The 12714-nt window shown below is 38.3% G+C and overlaps 2 long non-coding RNA genes across 2 annotated transcripts in view; one reads left to right on the forward strand and one right to left on the reverse strand.

Moving 5' to 3' along the window:
- LOC145813772 (uncharacterized) overlaps positions 1-12714 on the forward strand; it is a 232694-nt gene that overhangs the window by 164100 nt on the left and 55880 nt on the right. The gene's annotated exons all lie outside the window — the stretch shown is intronic.
- On the reverse strand, positions 216-6535 carry LOC114289566 (uncharacterized). Its single transcript, XR_014356741.1, has 2 exons — positions 6109-6535; positions 216-643 (listed from the first exon to the last, which is right to left on the reverse strand). It is a non-coding gene; the product is annotated as an uncharacterized LOC114289566 (long non-coding RNA).

A 12714-nucleotide genomic window follows, 5' to 3' on the forward strand; every position in this document is an offset into this window, starting at 1 on the left:
TTTCACAATCCAAAAATCAATTAATTCCTGTTCACACTCTTTTGAACTACTCAACCTGTTAAAACTTCATTTTTTATTTTTATTTTGTTCATTTAACATACCTTGAAATGCACAAGTTCCAACCCAGGACTCCAAATATAATGGAAAAACAACTTAAAACAAGCCAAAACTAAATATCAGCATCCATTCCCATTATTCAAATCATAAGCTACATATTGGTACTGTGCAAGAAAACATATATTTCAAAAGATTATTTTATAATACATTATGATACAACAAAGTTCCCCAATTGCCTCACACAGAGGGTGCTCAGAAGCTGTCATGCCCTGTTGGTTGATAAATTTGTTCTTATTGATGATTGCCTTTCAAGGCATAGATCTCCACCATGATAATTTGCTTTGGAAACACTAAATGCTTCAACAAAATACATATAAATTATATATACAAGGGCAAATGGTCTTAATCTCAACGGTCCTTTTTTTTTTCTTCCCTTTCTGTACAACTATAGCTTACACGCAATTTACACGTCTTGTCTGCATACAGGGCATAAGCCATGTCGGATGAGCCACTTGTCCACACAACTCAATTGGAATGTGTGCTGGCATCGGGGCAAGCTCCTTGCAATCTCCCCACCTTCAATATCCTGCCAAAAGGCAATTACACAAAATTGTTAATTTCAAAATGTGGGGATATATGTTCTGAGTACCAACACGTGGCAAGGTGACGCCGACGTGTCAGCCGAGGTGCCACGTGTCCTGGTCGTAATGCCGAGGTGATCTTGGCAAGGCCGAGGTTATCTCCGAAGATATCGGAATCCGAGATAAGTGGATAAGGGACAAGAGTCCTAGAATGAAGAGTGAACTCAACTTGGATATGGACAAGAGTCCTAGATTGGGAGAAGACTTCAGTTTGGGTAAAAATAAGACTCTTAGAGAGTTTATCCTAATCCCACTGGGAGTAGCAGTAATCCTAAATCCATTAGGGCCAGGCTCCTATTGGGATTAGGATTGTATTGGCTATAAAAGAGAGGCACCCCCATGGGTCTAAGGTATGCTTTTGATACTTAAACTTGTGAGTTTAGTACTTGATTTATCTTTGAGAGATATACTGACTTGATCGTCGGAGTGCCCCTGGGTGGTCGAAACCACCGCGGGATTCTTATATTTCTGTTGCAGCTCAGTCAGGTGCCATCTATTCTACCAGTGCTCTCCAGCTGATTACTAAGCGGGCAGTGTGGCCGGAAAATCACCCACACAATTTGGCGCTGTCTGTGGGAAAGAAAGAAGAATAGATGGCCAATGACGGATAAAAGGATCATATTAGAGACAATGCTCCTGCTGGGAGTGGGAGACCTATCGATTTCGACATTGAAGGGGATGATCGCAACACAGAAATCGTGACCAGAGTCACGGAGTAAAAGACGCCGGCCAGGAAGGTGACGCATCAAAGACAACAGATCGAAGCGGATACTACAACGAAGATGACCTCCAGGTATGGAAAGATAGATACCTGCGGAGGAACGAAGACCCTTCCAGAAGGGATGCAAAGACAGGGGGCATGAGCGCTCCCAAGGAGATAACATTCAAGTATAGAAGAGCTCAACCTGAGTGAGCAAATCCTGGATCCCAGATCCTAGAAGACATGATCTCGGCCTAGATGAGTAGGTCCGAGAAAAGAAGAGCTCAACCTGAGTGAGCAGATCCAAGATTCCAGAAGATAAGATCTCGACACCTGAGTCCGAGAAGAGAAGAGCACAATGAGCAGATCTCAGATCCCAGAAGATAAAAAGGAAACACACAAAGATTAGACTAAAGTTGGCCAGAATTGAGAAGTATGCTAGGGCCATGGAGGACATGCCGGGAACAAAGGCGTCGGAACAAGAAAAGAGAAACGGCTCGCTGATGCGAGGCCGAAAATCAAACTCAGGTTGGAGCCAAGTAAGATCAATAGAGAAACCAAGGCCGACAACCTCAGCTTGAATTAAACCTCGGCGACAAGGTCGAAGCTACATGTATGATGAGAACCCAAGTGGATTTTAAGTTCACACTGGGGGGGCAGAGAGAAGAAGAATGCGTTTACCACTTGTTGAAATTTGTAGCAATTTACAAGTTGGTTAAACCAATATGATGCTTAACCGAAGTTAAGCCGAGATGATACTTAACCGAAGTTAAGTCGAAATAATGTTTAACCGAAGTTAAGCCCAGATGATGTTTAATCGAAGTTAAACCGAGACGATGTTTAACCGAAGTTAAGCCGAGATAATGTTTAACCAAAGTTAAATCGAGACGATGCTTAACCGAAGTTAAGTTGAGATGATACTTAACCAAAGTTAATAATGCTTAACCGAAGTTAAGCCCAGATAATGTTTAACCGAGGTTAAACCGAGACGATGCTTAACCAAAGTTAAGCTGAGATGATGCTTAACCGAAGTTAAGCCGAGATGATACTTAACCGAAGTTAAGCCCAGATAATGTTTAACCGAAGTTAAACCGAGACGATGTTTAACCGAAGTTAAAGCCGAAGATGATGCTTAATCGAAGTTAAGCCGAAGATGATGTTTAACCGAAGTTAAACTAAGATAATGCTTAATTGAAGTTAAGCCGAGATGGTTCCTTATCTTCACTTGTTGAAATTTGTAGCAATTTACAAGTTGAAGTTAAGCTGAGATGGTTCCTTATCTTCACTTGTTGAAATTTGTAGCAATTTACAAGTTGAAGTTAAGCTGAGATGGTTTCTTATCTTCACTTGTTGAAATTTGTAGCAATTTACAAGTTGAAGTTAAGTTGAGATTATTCCTTATCTTCACTTGTTGAAATTTGTAGCAATTTACAAGTTGGAGTTAAGCTGATTCCTTATCTTCACTTGTTGAAATTGTAGCAATTTACAAGTTGAAGTTAAGCCGAGATTATTCCTTAATTCACTTGTTGAAATTTGTAGCAATTTACAAGTCGAAGTTAAGCCGAGATTATTCCTTAATTCACTTGTTGAAATTTGTATCAATTTACAAGTTGGAATTAAGCTGATTCCTTATCTTTACTTGTTGAAATTTATAGCAATTTACAAGTCGAAATAAAGCTGAGGTCATAATTTGCACACTTATTGCAATCTACAGGTTGGCCCAACCAAAGAAGATGCTTAACACTTGTTGAAATTTGTAGCAATTTACAAGATAACGTTAAGCCGACATATGATCATCTGTTGAAATTTGCAGCAATTTACAGGTTGAGGAAAGAGCTAAGTATATTTAAACACTTACTGAAATTCGTAGCAATTTACAAATAGATTATTGTTTAACACTTGTTATGTTAAATCCTTGTTGATCCCTGTTACAGTATATGTTAATCCTTGTTGAAATTTGTAGCAATTTACAAGTAGGTTAGACCAAGATCACCGTTTAAACACTTGTTGAAACTTGAGAAAAAGTTTGCAAAGTTAACATTGAGTAGTATATGTTTCACACTTGTTAGAATTATGAAAAGTTTGCAGGTTAGTATCTTGTCGAAGTAAAAGTTTTGTAGCTATTATACCCGAGATATGTAATCCCGAGAAGATTGCACAAAGGAGGCAAAGTATGAAAGACATACAAAATATTTTAAGTATAGAATCATGCAAGAGCAGTTAGAAGAAAATCAAAGCAGAATTCATCGTGATTGACACGCCTTCACCTTACAACATCATCTCGAGAATGCCATGGTTGCATGCAATAGGGGCAGTTCCCTCAACACTGCATCAACTACTGCGGTTCCCCACAGAACAGGGGATTGAAGAAGTCAGAAGAGACCAACTGCAGGCAAAGAATTGCTCCATGGCAGCAATGAAATCCACCTGTAGCATTCGAGAACCAGAGAAGGCAGAGATTGAAAACAAGGACATAGAGGTCCTAGATGATGTCGGCAAGGAGCCAACAGAAAAGAGTGAAGAGACACTGAAGAAAATCCTCGTCCAGGAGGGCGACGAAGAGCGCTTCTTTCTTCTTGGCTTAGGCTTAGCCGAAAAAGAAGAAAGGGAATTGGAAGCTTTTTGGAGATCAAACATTGAGGTATTTGCTTGGACACCTTATGAAATGCTTGGCATTGACCCTGAGGTCACATGCCGCAAATTGAACGTCGACAGGTCGGCCAAACCTATAATCCAACGAGCAAGAGGGCCAACGTAGATGCACGTCGAAGCAGTTGAAAAAGAAGTAGACAGACTTCTGGAGAATAGGGCCATTCGAGAAGTCAAATACCCGACATGGCTATCAAATACAGTGGAAAAAAGAATGATAATCAAGGAGCAAGGGATGTTAACATCGGCCAACAACAGACATTTTTCAGAAGCAAAAAAGGTGACATATGCAAAGAAAACAAAAGTACAAAGATGAAGACCCTTAGAACTAGGGACTAAGGCAAGAACGTCGGACTAATCTACTTCAAGCAGTTGACGGTGGTTCAGCATTGGCAATCAGCTGGAAGAGCTTCTCTGCCACTATCTCGGCAACAATTTCAAGAAGGGACGTGGTTCTAAGACTATGCAAAACACAGAAACGAAGGCAAGAATCTGGAAATACAACAAGAAAAACAAGAAGAGAAAAATCAGAGTCAAGAAAATGACAAAGTTCAAAGAATAAAGCCAAGTGAACAGGCACTAAGTAAGTATGTGAAGAAACAAGAAAGTAATGAACCGGACATGATACTAGCAATAGAAAGCGGATATGACAAGAACAAGTGCCAGGCATTCAAACAATTTAAGACTTGAAGACAGATGAAAATAGAAGACAACAGAGAGCAAATAAATAGATTCAAAGTAAATCAGAAGAGTTATGAAAGATTGAGCTTAATAAAAAAGTAAGTTTATGAACCTACAAAGTGAAATGAACGCCGATATGAAAATCGCCGGAGTCAAATAGATGACTGGAAATCGGGAACTCACCAGAGAGTGTGAGTGAAGCAGTTGCAAAGCTCTTGGAGTTAACGAATTAATGGAACCAGAACCTCGGCTAGGAGGTGCGATTTCAAGCAGCTTGGAAAGCATGAAACTTGATTCTTGACACTAGTGGAAAGCAAAGTCCAGGGAACTTTGAGGTCGACAAGTTTGATCTCGGACAGAGGGGTACAGATGAATGAACAGTGTAGGTTCCATCACCTCAGAATGCCGAGGTAATAGAACCTAGGGGGCAGTTGTGGGGATATATTTTCTGAGTACCAACACGTGGCAAGGTGACGCCGACGTGTCAGCCGAGGTGCCACGTGTCCTGGTCGTGACGCCGAGGTGATCTTGGCAAGGCCGAGGTTATCTCTGAAGATATCGGAATCCGAGATAAGTGGATAAGGGACAAGAGTCCTAGAATGAAGAGTGAACTCAACTTGGATATGGACAAGAGTCCTAGATTGGGAGAAGACTTCAGTTTGGATAAAGATAAGACTGTTAGAGAGTTTATCCTAATCCCATTGGGAGTAGCAGTAATCCTAAGTCCATTAGGGCCAGGCTCCTATTGGGACTAGGATTGTATTGGCTATAAAAGAGAGGCACCCCTATGGGTCTAAGGTATGCTTTTGATACTCAAGCTTGTGAGTTTAGTACTTGATTTATCTTTGAGAGATATACTGACTTGATCGTCGGAGTGGCCCCGGGTGGTCGAAACCACCGCGGGATTCTTATATTTCTGTTGCAGGTCAGTTAGGTGCCATCTATTCTACCAGTGCTCTCCAGCTGATTACTAAGCGGGCAGTGTGGTCGGAAAATCACCCACACACAAAATAAAATGATATACATTTTGTAAATCCATATATGACAGACAATAAACTAAATCAGTTGCAAGCAAATTAGGACCTGCAAACATATTGTGCAGCAGATGCTTTGTGCTGCTGCCACTTCATCCAAGATAATATGGCATGGTAATTTTTTTAATGATTCTTCAGACAACCCCCTACATGGGACTTCACCAGTGGCATCATATACGTCATCATAGCCTATGTCGGCAATACTCACCTACTCATCCCAAGGTATTTCAAAGGTTAGAACTCAAAATAAGTAGAATTGGATAAAATTTCATTAAAGGAAAAAGGAAAAAGAAAAAATCAAAAAAGAAAAGAAAAGAAAGAGAAAAGGAGAAGTTTATCGTCATACTTGTGAGGAACACAAAAGCAAGAAATAATGGCTTCCCTTGTCCTCATACTCGAGCCGATGAGATCCGCTGCACCTCCCTAAGGTGTCTCCACTATCCCAAACCAAAACCTTCATAGAAAAAGCATCCTCCCTTGATGTACACCATTTTGTCGCGAAACCGTCTCAGATTCTATGCCCGAAGCTTCCTTCTATGAACATCTAACAACCTGTTGTCTTCTTTTTGGTGGCCACCAAATATCTTTACAACTATTACTCACACTGTTCACCCATGGCTCGTACTATTTGTTTGATGTTTGACAGCAGCTTCCCTCTTGTCACAACATACTCCACGAACTTGTACAAGTTGCCAATCATGATGTCCAATCAGAAAAAACACTGTTTGATTGGTCTCGCAATGGCTGGACTACTGGACTCCTTGTTTATTGAATCAGATTACTCCCGGATCATCTAGATCACACGCAATCCCCTTTGATCACCCTTGAATTTGTCCAATCCCTTTAAACCTGTTCAGAATCTGAAAATTATGACCAAACCGATGAAACTGCATCCCCTGAAAACCTTGATATCCACCTTCACCGTGAATTTATCTATTATATATAAATTGATATAACAGAAATATTCTAAACTGTTGATTTTATGATTTTTGTCACACAAGCTCATAGCCCTTTGACAAGACAAACACACAAAACCAAACCCTTAATTGTGTAATCTACTGTGCACTGCCTTCACTAGATTTTGATTTATTTATTTATTTCCTGTACCACTAGAAGTTCTTTCTCTTTTGTGCAAGACCTCCGTCTGTAGTAATTGCAGTGATCCCAGTTTTGCCACTTCGCTAAGTATGTCAGGGGTTGAGTTGCCCGGTCAGCTCGCGGGGGTCCAGGGGGTAGCGCCCCTTGGCCGGTTCAAGGGCAGCGCCCTGGCGGGGGTCCAGGGGGCAGCACCCCTTGGTGGGTCCTTGGGCAGCGCCCTGGTGGGGTTGAGGGGCAGCGCCCCCAAAACAAAAATGCAAAATGCATTCGAAGTTGCTTGTCTGCTTGAGGGGGAGAGCAAGCCGCACGTGCGGATTTTAGGGGAGAGCAGCTTGTACACTGCTAAAAAGGCAGGTATGGGAGTGAGGTGCGGTGGGTTGGTGAGATCCGAAATTTTTTTCCCTTTTCTTCTGTCTTTGGGCTGAAGTTGAATCACTTTTGTATATATCTCTCTCTAAAAACATTTCCTCTCCCTTCTCTCTACATTTCCTACCAAAAACCTCACAAGATCTTTGATTTCTTCAAATCCTTTGGGATTTGGACCTAAGTTCTTCATCAAAGTTGGTTAGCTCCTCGAAGGCTTTGTTGTGTGCGGTGAAGATCGAGTTTGGACACCGTTGATTTTGGGGGTTTCATCTCATTTCTTCTTCAAAACTTGAGGTAGGGATTTGCTTAGAGTTATATATATATTTTTGCAAGATCTAGATGATTTTCAAAATCATCCTTCAATAGCTTTGAAAATTGATTGTTAATTCAAGAAGTTAAGCGATTTTGAAAGTGGGTTTGTCTCTTGCTCTTTTAAAATGATCTTATGGGTTTTGATTTTCATTAATTGAAAAAAAAAATGATTTTGGAAAGTTTTCTTTCAAAAGATTTGAGTTGTATAGTTTTGGTGAGAAAACCTAGAATTTGGGAATTTTTTTAAAGAGACTGAAAATCCACGAATGATATTGTTATATTTATTTTGTGTGTCAAAATAAATGGATGTTTGGAAAATTTCTTATTTATATCTATATAAATGATGAATTTAAGGGAATATGAGAATTATTGTTCATTTTGGAAATTATTATTCAAAACGTTGAAATAGTCTTGAAATGACTAATTGTTGAGGATACTTGAGAAAATGGAATTGTGTTATTCCTTGGATAATGAATTGGAATAAAAGTATGTATATTCATCTTGTGTTATTGGCATATCAATTCACATTAAACTTTGAAAGTTGATCTGAAAACTTGCATTGAGAAAATAATGTTGAGAAACAAGTTTCCATGAATTGGTTTTAGGGTAAATACGGTGATAAGTCTTGAAAGGTGGTGTAGATGAAATTGAATAGGTGTCGAGCCTTCCAGTTACTACTGGTAAAAATGACAGATTATAGGTATCGAGTCTTCCAGTTAATGTTGATAAAAATGACAAATTGATAGTACTTGTATAATCTACTTGCAGACATCGACGTAGGGATTACTAGAGTCGTATTTACCGCCTTGCAATAAATTGTTAAGTTTTGAACAATTGAAATTGCATGATATCTTTGAGCATAATGGTTTTCAAAAGATGAAAATGTGATTTATCTTCAAAAAGGGCATAGCATGGCATGTGCATTTCATCTCTTGAGACTTGTATAAAATGTATATACTTTGTTAAGAATTTCCTGCTGGGCTTTATGCACACCCTATGGGATTTTTGTGCAGGAAAAAATATGGTGATCCCACCCAACTAGGGCCGTGGAAGTATGTGTGTTGGGAGTACAATGCTCTCATTTGTTGTGACTCAGTGTGTAAGCCAAGGGTTGTATTTGTGTGGGTTTGAATAACCGTTTTGTATAACTAGGCTCAAGCCTTGGAAACTTGTAAACCCCTTGGGGGTATTTATTTGTTTATTTACTTCTTGTTGGATTAATGTATTGTTGCATGAAGAACTATTGTATCATGTAATGTAAGTTTGGAGATTTATATTCGGTTTTCCTTGAAAGAGCCATGATTGTTGTATTATCATTTGGGCTAGAAATTTGGGGCGTTACAGTAACCGCACCTAGGATTAACACCACTAGTTGAGATTTATATCACATCTCACCAACGTGAACGAAAGCACACTTACGCACACACCAAAGAGAAAAACAACCATACATAGATTTATGTGGTACGGCCCAAATTGCCTATATCCACGGGAGAGAGATTTTTCACTATGAATAAAATAGAGAATGCATGTGAAATGACCAAAACACTCAAAACCAACACCACTACCCGAACCCCATGCTCAAGGGTAGTTGAGCCCTTGCTCACACGGTGTTCTCACGGTATTTTTTCTCTCACCCTTACATCTCTATTTTTTTTCCACACCTTAACCTCTCAATCTCTCTCAGAGAAACCTTATAGTCCACATGACTCTTTATAATAGTCTACCCATAAGAATTCTAGTTCTATACAATTAGGTAACCAAATCTTACACATATTGGGTTTCCTTGTAGATTTCACATTCGCCTATCTTAACCCAAATATATATATAAACCAACCTAATAACTGTATGAGACCCACCTTTATCACATGGGTGGACCAATCCTAACAATTTTGAATACCTGATTAAATTGTTTTTTTTTTTTTTTTTTTGTATGAGTCCTTCCCCATTCCAACTATTGAAAGTTGGGGGAATTACAGCTGGAAGTGCAAGTCTCTCTTGCACCCTCCATATTTATGTAAAATTTTATTTTTTGTATCATTGAGAAGTAATTCCCCCTTGAAAGTTTTCAATTTTATGTAGTTTTTGTAAATGAATATTCTAAATTCATATGGTACTATGTGCCTCTCCCTAAACCCTAAATCCCTCTTGCTTTTCTCTTTACAATTTTTTGCAAGGAGAGAGGGAGACGACAGTGGTTCCCCCACCTCTCCAATCTTCCTCTCCTCTCCCGTCCCCCCGATCCTCTTCTTAACCTAGATATGATGTTTACCTCACCAATCTGGCCATCACCACCTTACTATTAGTTCCACATAGCATCATATTAGTTTCACAATAGTAACATGCCTTTCCACAATAACAATATATTGTTCTAGAATTTAAACAACCATAAGAAAACTAGTTCTACCATAAGTATTTAGACCATTACAAATTAAAACTAAAAACCAACAAACAAAAGTAATAAAATAAGATACTATGTGGGTTTAGGTTTTATATGGAATAAGAGAAGATACTATGTGGAAGGGTGGCTATTTGTATACGGTCCGGATCGGTTCCAATTCGGAACCGTGTGATTCAATTGGGAACCGATCCGTGGACTACGGATTTACAATTTTTCAATCCGGAATCAAACCACGGATTTAAAAAACCAATCCAAACCTACCGGATTGGACTGGATCAGATTGGATTACAGATTTTACGGATTCCTTGCTCAACCCTAAAAGTTTCTCTTACTCAACTTACCGAGTATCAAGGATGTAAACTTGTCAAAATGACAGTCTTACCTTTCCGTAAAAGTACTTCTATATCTAATACACCGTTTTCTTTAGTTCATACTGATGTCTGGGGTCTTTCTCCTATTCTTACTAAAGGAGGTTCTGCATACTTTGTTTCATTTGTTGATGACTGCACACATTACACTTAGATTTACCTTATGACTCATAAGTCTGACTTCTACTACATATACTGTACTTTTCAATCTATGGTCACTACACAGTTTGGGTCTAGTTTTAAATTGTTACAATCTGACTTGGGTGGATAATATTTTAAAACTCAGTTCTGTGAATATTTGGCCAATTTGGGTATCATTCACCAAATTTCTTGTATTGATACACTGCCCAAAATGGTCAAACTGAGCGTAAACACCATTATTTCCTTAAGACAGTTAGGTCTCTCCTTCTCTCTGTCTCTCATTTTGGAGTGAAGCAGTTCTTATTGCTATTTTTCTTCTCAATCGTACGCCTACCCTCCTTCTCTCTGGTCGGTCTCCTTATGAGGCTCTGTTTTCTCAACTTCCCAATTACTTCCTCCTTTGTGTGTTTGGGTCTACTTGTTTTGTCCTTCTACCCCACAAAGAAATCTTACAGTTTCAGTGCAATCTTAGGAAAACAGATAACAAACTAAAAGAAAGAATAGGGCACGAAGTATGTAAGTGGCTGAGCCAGCAAGGTAACAAAAATAAGTATAAGAACAGACTATGCAAAACAAAAATAAAAATAAAAAAAAGAGCATTTGACAACAAACAATAGAACAATGAAATTTTTTACAGTTGAACTGGCTAAGAAATTAACGCTTTTGAGATAATTTATTATCTTTGATTTCTAATAATGAGGAAAAATGAAAATTGAAAACCAAGAGATACTTAAGAGTGAACAATTTCATTATCTAGATTCAATTATTAATAAGGATGGAGAGATTGGAGATGATGTGGCTCATAAACTAAAGTAGGTTGGTTAGAGTGGAGGAATACTTTTGACATATTATGTGATTGACGTGTACCGACATATTTGAAAAAAAAAATTATAGAACAGTTGTAAGGCCAGCAATGCATCATGAGACAAACGTTAAGAAACTAAGAAATAACACATAAGTAAAATGAATGTAACTAAGATGAGAATGTTGGAGGTAGATGTGTGGTAAGACCATGAAGGGTAGAATCAAAAATAAATTTGTTTGTGAAATGGTAAAAGTAGCACCAACTAAACATAAGTTGAGAGGGAACAAATCATAATGGTTTAGTCATGTATAATCGAGACCGATGGAGGCAACAGCGAGGATGTTTGATAGGATCATGGTTCATGGAAACGCTAGGGAGGAGGGAAAGACCTACGTTGACATGGGATAGCATAGTAAATAAGGATAAGAATTTACTTAATTTAAGAGAGCATATGGCCCTTGATAGAGTATAACAGAGAAAAAAGATTCAGGTAAGTCACCTAATGTCATGACATTGAAGTCCAATCACTACCAAGATTACCAATATAGTATCTGAATTTTCACCAATCAAATAACACCTAGTCTCAAATCTTGTAATCATAAGTAAATGCTAGATGAAAATATCCCAGTTCATAAGAAACATTACTAGCAATTATAGCAATATGAGGAATTCTACCTTCATAAAAACACATCTCTGTGTGAACATTGTCACTTTTAAAATTAAAAAAAAAAAAAGAAAAAAGAATGTCCTTCACATCTAATAATTGCCACATTCAATAACTACTAAATGGTTTTTTTCATTCATCAAACTGCCCAAAATTGCAAAACAATTTACTTCATTCATCTGTCCAAAAACTTAAATTTAAAATTATAATCGCATAGCATTTGCACCTACCACTAGTATATATGTATATATACATCTAGCCCCCAAATTACAAGTTATTCCAGTATCCAGAAATGCCCAAATCCCAAACATTTGGTCACTTTGGACAGTTAACTTCATTCCATGAATTAGCATAGGAAAAACATAGCCAACAAGTAATCCAATTTAACAAAATACACAAACAATGACAAGCTTTCTCATAGAAAAAACATATGACGCAAATCAAATCACACAATGGAAAATGGAAATGGAAGAAAAAGGGTAGAATTCAAAATCAGTGATGAGATCAGTGAGTTGGGCCTTTACCTTTTGATTCGATTTTACGGTTCTGGCAAGAAAACTAACACCACAGCCACACGAGAGCTATGTCGTCCACCAAGAACGTGATTCATCTCCCTCCATTCAAAGCTCAAATTGTAGATTTGCCCTTCGTCTCTTATTCTTATGTCCTTCATTCACACTGCAGTATGGTTTACCAACGTATATATTTTAGGGTTTATAAATTATGGGTACATTAGTATTGATTTATTTTTTTATTACCAAGATAAGGATATAATTAATGAAGGTAATCGGTGAAAAGTC

The sequence above is a fragment of the Camellia sinensis genome, chromosome 15, assembly GCF_055761805.1.
Source record: "Camellia sinensis isolate YWXY chromosome 15, ASM5576180v1, whole genome shotgun sequence".
Taxonomy (NCBI): Eukaryota; Viridiplantae; Streptophyta; class Magnoliopsida; order Ericales; family Theaceae; genus Camellia; species Camellia sinensis.